Consider the following 10,387-nt stretch of genomic DNA (forward strand, 5'->3'; position numbering starts at 1 on the left):
GTACAGTAGAGAACAGTACATTAGAGAACAGTATAGAACAGTACAGTATAGAACAGTACAGTAGAGAACAGTACATAACAGTACATTAGAGAACAGTATAGAACAGTACAGTAGAGAACAGTACAGAACAGTACATTAGAGAACAGTATAGAACAGTACAGTAGAGAACAGTACAGTATAGAACATTACAGTAGAGAACAGTACAGAACAGTACATAAGAGAACAGTATAGAACAGTACAGTAGAGAACAGTACAGTTTAGAACAGTACATTATAGAACAGTAGACAACAGCACAGTAGAGAACAGTACAGTAGAGAACAGTATAGAACAGGACAGTATAGAACAGTAGAGAACAGTACACCAGAGAACAGTATAGAACAGTACAGTAGAGAACAGTACAGTAGAGAACAGTACAGTATAGAACAGTACAGTATAAAACAGTACAGTAGAGTACAGTAGAGAACAGTACAGTAGAGAACAGTACAGTATAGAACAATATAGAACAGTACAGTAGAGAACAGTACATTAGAGAACAGTATAGAACAGTACAGTATAGAACATTACAGTAGAGAACAGTACAGAACAGTACATTAGAGAACAGTATAGAACAGTACAGTAGAGAACAGTACAGTTTAAAACAGTACAGTAAAGAACAGTACAGTAGAGAACAGTACACTAGAGAACAGTATAGAACAGTACAGTAGAGAACAGTATAGAACAGTACAGTATTGAACAGTACAGTATAGAACAGTACAGTAGAGAACAGTATAGAACAGTACAGTATTGAACAGTATAGAACAGTACAGTGTAGAACAGCACAGCATAGAACAGTACAGTAGAGAACATTGCAGTAGAGAACAGTACAGTATAGAACAGTACAGTAGAGAACATTGCAGTGGAGAACAGTACAGTATAGAACAGCAAAGTAGAGAACATTACAGTAGAGTACAGTAGAGAACAGTATAGAACAGAACAGTACAGTAGAGAACAGTATAGAACAGTACAGTAGAGAACAGTACAGTATAGAACAGTACAGTATAGAACAGCATAGTATAGATTAGTACAGTAGAGTAGAGTAGAGTAGAGTAGAGTACAGTACCATTGAGTACAGTACAGTAGAGTACAGTACAGTAGAGCAGAGTACAGTACCGTTGAGTACAGTACAGTAGAGTACAGTACAGTAGAGCAGAGTACAGTACCGTTGACTACAGTACAGTAGAGTACAGTAGAGTACGGTAGAGTAGAGAACAGTAGAGTACCATGTGAATGACACCTTAGGAGAAGTGAGTGCAGAGAGGGGAGAAGCCAAGTTTCATTAGCCCTGAATGAAGCGGCAGTAGAAAGTAGCAAACCCCAGGAAACATTGCAGCTACACTCTGGATGTAAGTTGGGGCCATTCCACCACCGCTCTCACTTTTTCAGGATCCATCTGAACATTCCCTTCAGTGTTGACATGTCCCTGAAAGGAGATAGTGGAGCGATGGAATTCACACTTCTCTGCTTTCACAAACACCTGGAGAACATGTTCTTTATCAGAACGGGAGAAAACAAGAATGTTATCGAGGTAGACCAACTCCTGGAACACTGCTGGGAGCGTTGGTGAGTCCAAATGGCCAGGTACTCAATTGTGTCCGTTAGCTGTGTTGAAGACTGTCTACCACTCGTCTCCTTCACTTATCCGAACCAGGTGGTAGGTGTTCCGAAGGTCCAACATGGAAAACATGGTAGCTCCCTCGAAAGCTGAGGAGAGGAGGGGTAAAGGGTAAACGGACGATGTAACTGAGGCCCCGGTAGTCGATACACGGACACAAGGTCTTGGCCTTCCTTTCCACAAAGAAAACCCTGCGCCAGCAGGGGAGGTAGAAGGATGAATGCTCCCAGTAGCCAGAGAGTCCTCAATGTACTCCTCCATGGCCTTGGTCTCAGGGTCAGACATGGAATATAGCTGCCCACGTGGCAGTGTGGTGCCCGGGAGGAGGTCAATGGAACAATCATCGGGACGATGCGGAGTAAGAGCCTAGCTGAAAACCTCTATGAGGTCCTAGTACTGCGCGAGAAGGGCGGAGAAATCTTAGGCTTTACCAGAGCCTGCAGGATGATGTCCTGGGGGAGGCTACGCCGCCTTAAGGCAATGTGAATAGCAGAATGGGCTCCAACCCAGGATAGAACCAGAGGTCCAGTCTATAAGGAGGTTGTGCCTCTGGAGCCATGAAAATCCCAAAACAGGAACATGGGGAGATTCAATAAGAAGAAACTGTATGGACTCACTGTGATTGTCAGACACCCGCAGGTTAATAGGCACCGTACAATGAGTGACCCTGCCAATGGAGCGTCCGTCTAGTGCTCTGGCATCCATGGGAACGGAGAGGTGTTGTGTGGAGATGCCAGACTAGGTTCCATGAAGCTCTGATTTGAGCCAGAGTCAATGAGCACCGGGAGAAATTTAGACCAATCACCACACAGCAGGATAACATGGAAAGGGGTACGGTAATAGGAGTAGAAACTCTCCCCGTATGGCTACCATTGTACTCGTATCTACTGAAGAGCCTGGTCTTTTACTGGACAGGTTGATATGTAGCACCACAATACAGGCAACTGTTGTAGTTCAGCCTACGTAATGGTTCCTGAGATGACAATCTAGCTGTGCCCAGTTGCATAGGCTCAGGAGAAAAGGAATGGCCCATTCCCGATGATTCCCACGGGGACTCGGTTGACTTCGGATCCTCTCCGAAATGCAGGCATGGGGAACTTCCGGGGTTCTTCTGGGGTGAGCAAGCAGCCGTGGACGAATGAGTGGGGCCGACAACAGACCTCCTCTCCCTCCTGGGTTCCGTAGGCGCCCATCGATCCTTATGGTTAAGGCTATGAGGCAGTCGAGGTCCAGGGATACCTCCCGAGCCTGTGAGCTCATTTTTAATCTCCTCCGATAATCCATGAACAAATGTATCGAAATGGGACTCCGGGTCCCGGCACTCTTGGCGGCAACGTGCGAAAGTCTATCGCATAGTTTGCCACACTAAAGGGTTCTTGATGTAATCAAAGCTTTCGGGCCGCCTCTCTCAAAAACACCTTCCTCACCTCTGCCATGAAATCCTCCAAATGAAGGCAAATGGCAGATTGTTGCTCCCTAACCACCATTGCCCAGGAGAGTGCCCTTACAGACATTAGCGTTATCATATATGCTATTCTCGAACGGTCCGAAGGGAACTAAGAGGCCTGCAGCTCAAAGATGAGGGAGCACTGGGGAAGAAACGCCCGGCAGGTTCCAGGGTCCCCAGCATAGTGCTCAGGAGGAGGTAAATGGGGTTCTCGGGAAGCCGGCGTAGGCTGGTCAAAATCACCACTGGTAGTAGGGATTACTGAGCATCCGGGATGCTGCCTACCCCGGAATTGCTCCAGTATTTTGAAACCCTGGGCATGGCATCCTGCCAGCGTATGGAGTCATTCCATAAGGTTCTGGAGTAGCTCCTCTTGTCTTCCAATGGTGGCCTCATGCAGGTAGACAGTGTTGTGGGGCTGGGCTGAGTCTGCTGGGTCAGTCATGGCCAGTTCGTACTATTATACCTCTGGATAAGACCCAGATGCAGACACAGGAGGCAGATGGTTTGAGTCTCTGATATTTGTTCAAATGCAAGGGGCAGGCAAGAGGCAGGTCGAGGACAGGCAGAAGTTCGTAAACCAGGTCAGAGTCCGAAAGGTACAGGGCAGCAGGCAGGCTCGAGGTCAGGGCAGACTGTAAAGGTCAGAACCAGGAGGACTAGAACCAGGAGGAATAGAATACAGGGACTAGGACACTGAGACTATGATACAGGGACTAGGATACAGGGAATAGAATACAGGGAATATAATACAGGGACTAGGATACAGGGAATAGAATACAGGGACTAGGATACAAGGACTAGGATACAGGGACTAGGATACAGGGACTAGGATACAGGGACTAGAATACAGGGACTCGAATACAGGGACTAGAATACAGGGACTAGGATACAGGGACTAGAATACAGGGACTAGAATACAGGGACTAAGATACAGGGACTAGAATACAGGGACTAGAATACAGGGACTAGAATACAGGGACTAGAATACAGGGACTATGATACAGGGACTAGAATACAGGGACTATAATACAGGGACTAGAATACAGGGAATAGATACCAGGGACTAGGATACAGGGACTAGAATACAGGGACTAAGATACAGGGACTATGATACAGGGACTAGAATACAGGGACTATAATACAGGGACTAAAATACAGGGACTAGGAAAAAATAGGAGTACGGAACAACGTACTGGTAGGCTTGACTAGATCTCATACTTTATCATTCTTCATCTACTGGTGAAAACCAAGTAATTGTAAAGCTACATCTCAATACTTTCTCACAATATTGAATTGTAATATTGTATTGTATTATATTATAATTGGGGCTACCGAGTGGCGCAGCGGTCAAAGGCACTGCATCTCAGTGCTAGAGGCATCACTACAGACACCCTGGTTCGATTCCAGGCTCTATCACAACCAGCCGTGATTGGGAGTCCCATACGGTGCACAGCGCCATCTTGGTTTGGATGATGTATGCCGTCATTGGAAATATGTATTTGTTATTAACTCACTTGCCTCGATAAATAAAGGTTAAATAATAATATTTTGATTGTTGATTTGGCTCCAAATTGTTTGAATTTGTCTGTTGGCAAATGGCCCCCACCATCTATCTACCAGACGCCAGGGTTGATTGGGTCCCAGCCCTGAGTGAGTATGCTTTCCAAATGGCACCCTATTCCCATAAACCCTATGGGCCCTAGTCAAAAGTAGTGAAGTAAATAAAAGAATATAGTGGGCATCCAAAGTGTTTATTGTTGCAGCAGCTCAGCAGAGAGTGTTAGTGTAAGACTCTGAACGAAGGCGGTAAGTAGATTTGGAGTGGGATGCTGTGGGTCCTTGTGGGTCCTGGTCTATTTGGGCTTCCTTTGGTGTATACACGAGAGGCCCTGGGGCGGAATAGAGAGACTTTAGTTGTTTGCACCTGTCGGTCTGTCTCTCCCAATATAACCAGAGACAGACTTCCAAACAAAACCCATGCCGCCTTCTTGAGTTGTCTAAAGGGATGAAAATATGAAAATAAAAATGTCATTTCACCTGTGATACACAATATAACAAACATTTAAAGAGTTTAAGATGTATACACTAACTGGAAGTCACTCTGGAAAAGAGCATCTGGTAAATGACTAAAATGTACATGTTCTACCCACACTGACCACTCTCACTGTCACCATAGAGTCTGCTCTCTCTCGATCTCTCTCTCTCTCAATTAATTTACATTTAAGGGGCTAATTGGCATGTTATAACAATGTGCAAATAGTTAAAGTACAAAAGGCAAAATAAATAAACATACATACTATGGTTTGTATTTAAAATGGTGTTCGTACTTAACCGGTTGCGCTTTTCTTGTGGCAACAGGTCACAAATGTTGCTGCTGTGATGACTGTGGGATTTCACCCAGTATATATGGGAGTTTATCAACATTGGGTTCATTTTAATATTATCTGTGTAATCTGAGGGAAATATATGTCTCTAATATGGTCATACATTTGGCAGGTTAGGAAGTGCAGCTCCGTTTCCACCTCATTTTGTGGGCAGTGTAAACATTGCGTATCTTCTCTTGAGAGCCAGGTCTGCCTAAGGTGGCCTTTCTCAATAGCAAGGCTATGCTCACTGAGTCTGTATATAGTCAAAGGTTCATTAAATTTGGGTCAGTCACAGCAGTCAGGTATTCTGCCAGATTTTTTTGTTAATTATTTCCAATGTGTCAAGCAATTATCTTTTTGTTTTCTCATGATTTGATTCTGTGTAATCTTCCGGCGCCGACAGAGAAGGCCGCCTCGCTTCGCATTCCTAGGAAACTCTGCAGTATTTTGTTATTTCTTACATTGGTACCCAAGGTAATCTTAGGTATCATTACAAACAGTTGGGAGGAACTATTGAATATTAGAGCAACGTCAACTCACCATCATAACGACCAGGAATATGACTTTCCCGAAGCGGATCCTGTGTTCTGCCTTCCACCCAGGACAATGAATCAGATCCCAGCCGGCGACCCAAAACAACGACTTCGTAAAAGGGACAAACGAAGCGATCTTCTGGTCAGGCTCCGGAGACGGGCACATCGCTCACCACTCCCTAGCATACTACTCGCCAATGTCCAGACTCTTGACAACAAGGTTGATGAATACCGAGCGAGGGTAGCATTCCAGAGAGACATCAGAGACTGTAACGTTCTTTGCTTCACGGAAATATGGCTTACTCGAGAGACACTATCGGAGTCGGTGAAGCCAGCTGGTTTCTTCACGCATCGCGCCGACAGAAACAACCATCTTTCTGGTAAACAGAGGGGCGGGGGGGGGGGGGGTATGCCTTATGATTAACAAGACGTGGTGTGACCACAACAACATACAGGAATTCAAGTCCTTCTGTTCACCTGACTTAGAATTCCTCACAATCAAATGTCGACCGCATTATCTACCAAGAGAATTCTCTTTGATTATAATCACAGCTGTATATATTCCCCCCCAAGCAGACACATCGATGGCCCTGAACAAACTTTATTTGACTCTATGTAAATTGGAAACCACATATCCTGAGGCTGCATTCATTGTAGCTGGGGATTTTAACAAGGCTAATCTGAAAACAAGACTCCTTAAATTCTATCAGCATATCGATTGCGCAACCAGGGCTGGTAAAACCCTGGATCATTGTTATTCTAACTTCCGCGACGCATATAAGGCCCTCCCCCGCCCTCCTTTCGGAAAAGCTGACCAAGACTCCATTTTGTTGCTTCCAGCCGACAGACAGAGACTAAAACAAGAAGCTCCTGCGCTCAGGTCTGTTCAACGCTGGTCCGACCAATCTGATTCCACGCTTCAAGACTGCTTCGATCACGTGGACTGGGATATGTTCCGCATTGCGTCCAACAACAACATTGACGAATACGCTGATTCGGTGAGTGGGTTCAATAGAAAGTGCATTGACGATGTTGTACCCACAGCAATGATTAAAACATTCCCAAACCAGAAACCGTGGATTGATGGCAGCATTCGCGTGGAACTGAAAGAGCGAAACACTGCCTTTTAACCAGGGCAAGGTGACCCAGAAACATGACCGAATACAAACAGTGTTGCTATTCCCTCCGCAAGACAATCAAACAAGCTAAGCGTCAGTATAGAGACAAAGTAGAGTCACAATTCAACGGCTCAGACACAAGAGGTATGTGGCAGGGTCTACAGTAAATCACGGATTACAAAAAGAAAACCAGCCCCGTCGCAGACCAGGATGTCTTGCTCCCAGACAGACTAAATAACTTTTTTGCACTGACATGGCCCGCTACCAAAATCTGCGGACTCTCCTTCACTGCAACCTACGTGAGTAAAACATTTAAACATGTTAACCCTCCCAAGGCTGCAGGCCCAGGCGGCATCCCCAGCCGCGTCCTCAGAGCATGCGCAGACCAGCTGGCTGGTGTGTTTACGGACATATTCAATCAATCCTTATCCCAGTCTGCTATTCCCACATGCTTCAAGAGGGCCACCATTGTTCTTGTTCCCAAGAAAGCTAAGGTAACTGAGCTAAACGACTACCGCCCCGTAGCACTCACCGTCATCATGAAGTGCTTTGAGAGACTAGTTAAGGACCATATCACCTCCACCCTACCTGACACCCTAGACCCACTCCAATTTGCTTACCGCCCAAATAGGTCCACAGACGACTGCCCTGACCCATCTGGACAAGAGGAATACCTATGTAAGAATGTTGTTCATCGACTTCAGCTCAGCATTTAACACCATAGTACTCTCCAAACTCGTCATTAAGCTTGAGACCCTGGGTCTCGACCCCGCCCTGTGCAACTGGGTACTGGACTTCCTGACGGACCGCCCCCAGGTGGTGAGGGTAGGTAACAACATCTCCACCCCGCTGATCCTCAACACTGGGGCCCCACAAGGGTGCGTTCTCAGCCCTCTCCTGTTCACCCACGACTAAATGGTCATGCACGTCTCCAACTCAATCATCAAGTTTGCGGACTACACTACAGTGGTAGGCTGATTACCAACAACAACGAGACGGCCTACAGGGAGGAGGTGAGGGCCCTCGGAGTGTGGTGTCAGGTAAATAACCTCAGACTCAACGTCATCAAAACAAAAGGAGATGATTGTGGACTTCAGGGAACAGAAGAGGGAGCACCCCCCTATCCACATCGACGGGACAGTAGTGGAGAGGGTTGTAAGTTTTAAATTCCTCGGCGTACACATCACGGACAAACTGAAATGGTCCACCCACACAGACAGCGTAGTGAAGAAGGCGCAGCAGCTCCTCTTCAACCTCAGGAGGCTGAAGAAATTTGGCCTGTCACCAAAAGCACTCACACACTTCTACAGATGCACAATCGAGAGCATCCTGTCGGGCTCTATCACAGCCTGGTACGGCAACTGCTCTGCCCACAACCGTAAGGCTCTCCAGAGGGTAGTGAGGTCTGCACAATGCCTCACCGGGGGCAAACTACCTGCCCTCCAGGACACTTACACCACCCGATGTCACAGGAAGGCCATAAAGATCATCAAGGACAACAACCACCCGAGCCACTGCCTGTTCGCCCCGCTATCATCCAGAAGGCGAGGTCAATACAGGTGCATCAAAGCAGGGACCAAGAGACTAAAAAACAGCTTCTATCTCAAGGCCATCAGACTGTTAAACAGCTTCTATCTCAAGGCCATCAGACTGTTAAACAGCTTCTACCTCAAGGCCATCAGACTGTTAAACAGCTTCTATCTCAAGGCCATCAGACTGAAAAACAGCTTCTATCTCAAGGCCATCAGACTGTTAAACAGCTTCTATCTCAAGGCCATCAGACTGTTAAACAGCTTCTATCTCCATCAGACTGTTAAACAGCTTCTATCTCAAGGCCATCAGACTGTTAAACAGCTTCTACCTCAAGGCCATCAGACTGTTAAACAGCTTCTATCTCAAGGCCATCAGACTGTTAAACAGCTTCTATCTCAAGGCCCTCAGACTGTTAAACAGCTTCTATCTCCATCAGACTGTTAAACAGCTTCTATCTCAAGGCCATCAGGCAATCAGACTGTTAAACAGCTTCTATCTCAAGGCCATCAGACTGTTAAACAGCTTCTATCTCCATCAGACTGATAAACAGCTTCTATCTCAAGGCCATCAGACTGTTAAACAGCTTCTACCTCCATCAGACTGTTAAACAGCTTCTACCTCAAGGCCATCAGACTGTTAAACAGCTTCTATCTCAAGGCCATCAGACTGATAAACAGCTTCTATCTCAAGGCCATCAGACTGTTAAACAGCTTCTATCTCAAGGCCCTCAGGCCATCAGACTGTTAAACAGCTTCTATCTCAAGGCCATCAGGCCATCAGACTGTTAAACAGCTTCTATCTCAAGGCCATCAGGCCATCAGACTGTTAAACAGCTTCTATCTCAAGGCCATCAGACTGTTAAACAGCTTCTATCTCAAGGCCATCAGGCCATCAGACTGTTTAACAGCTTCTATCTCAAGGCCATCAGACTGTTAAACAGCCACCACTAACATTGAGTTGTTTACGTAATACATGTTTACGTAATACATGTATCACTAGCCACTTTAAACAATGCCACTTAATATAATGTTTACATACCCTACATTACTAATCTAATATGTATATGTATATACTGTACTCTATATCATCTACTGCATCTTTATGTAATACATGTATCACTAGCCACTTTAAACTATGCCACTTTGTTTACATACCCTACATTACTCATCTCATATGTATATACTTTACTCGATACCATCTACTGTATATTGCATATGCCGCTCTGTACCATCACTCATTCATATATCTTTATGTACATATTCTTTATCCCTTTACACTTGTGTGTATAAATTTGTAGTTTTGGAATTGTTAGGTTAAATTACTCGTTGGTTATTACTGCATTGTCGGAACTAGAAGCAAAAGCATTTCGCTACCCTCGTATTAACATCTGCTAACCATGTGTATGTGACAAATACAATTGATTTAATTGTGTTGCTGTCCTGGGGCTCTGTGGGGTCTGTTTGTGTTTGTGACCAGAGCCCCAGGACCAGATTGCTTAGTGAACCCTTCTCCAGATTCATCTCTCTATCGGTGATGGCTTTGTTATGGAAGGTTTGGTAATCGCTTCCTTTTAGGTGGTTGTAGAATGCTCTTTTTTGGATTTTGATGATTAATTTTGATACTCGCTGGTATCAGCATACTTCTGCGCTGTGTGCGTTAATTGGTGTTTTACTTTGTACACAGAGGATATTTTCACTACCCTCTGTGAAGAAGATGTAGCTGCTGTTGTAGTCCTT

This window comes from Oncorhynchus nerka, linkage group LG24, assembly GCF_034236695.1.
Source record: "Oncorhynchus nerka isolate Pitt River linkage group LG24, Oner_Uvic_2.0, whole genome shotgun sequence".
Taxonomy (NCBI): Eukaryota; Metazoa; Chordata; class Actinopteri; order Salmoniformes; family Salmonidae; genus Oncorhynchus; species Oncorhynchus nerka.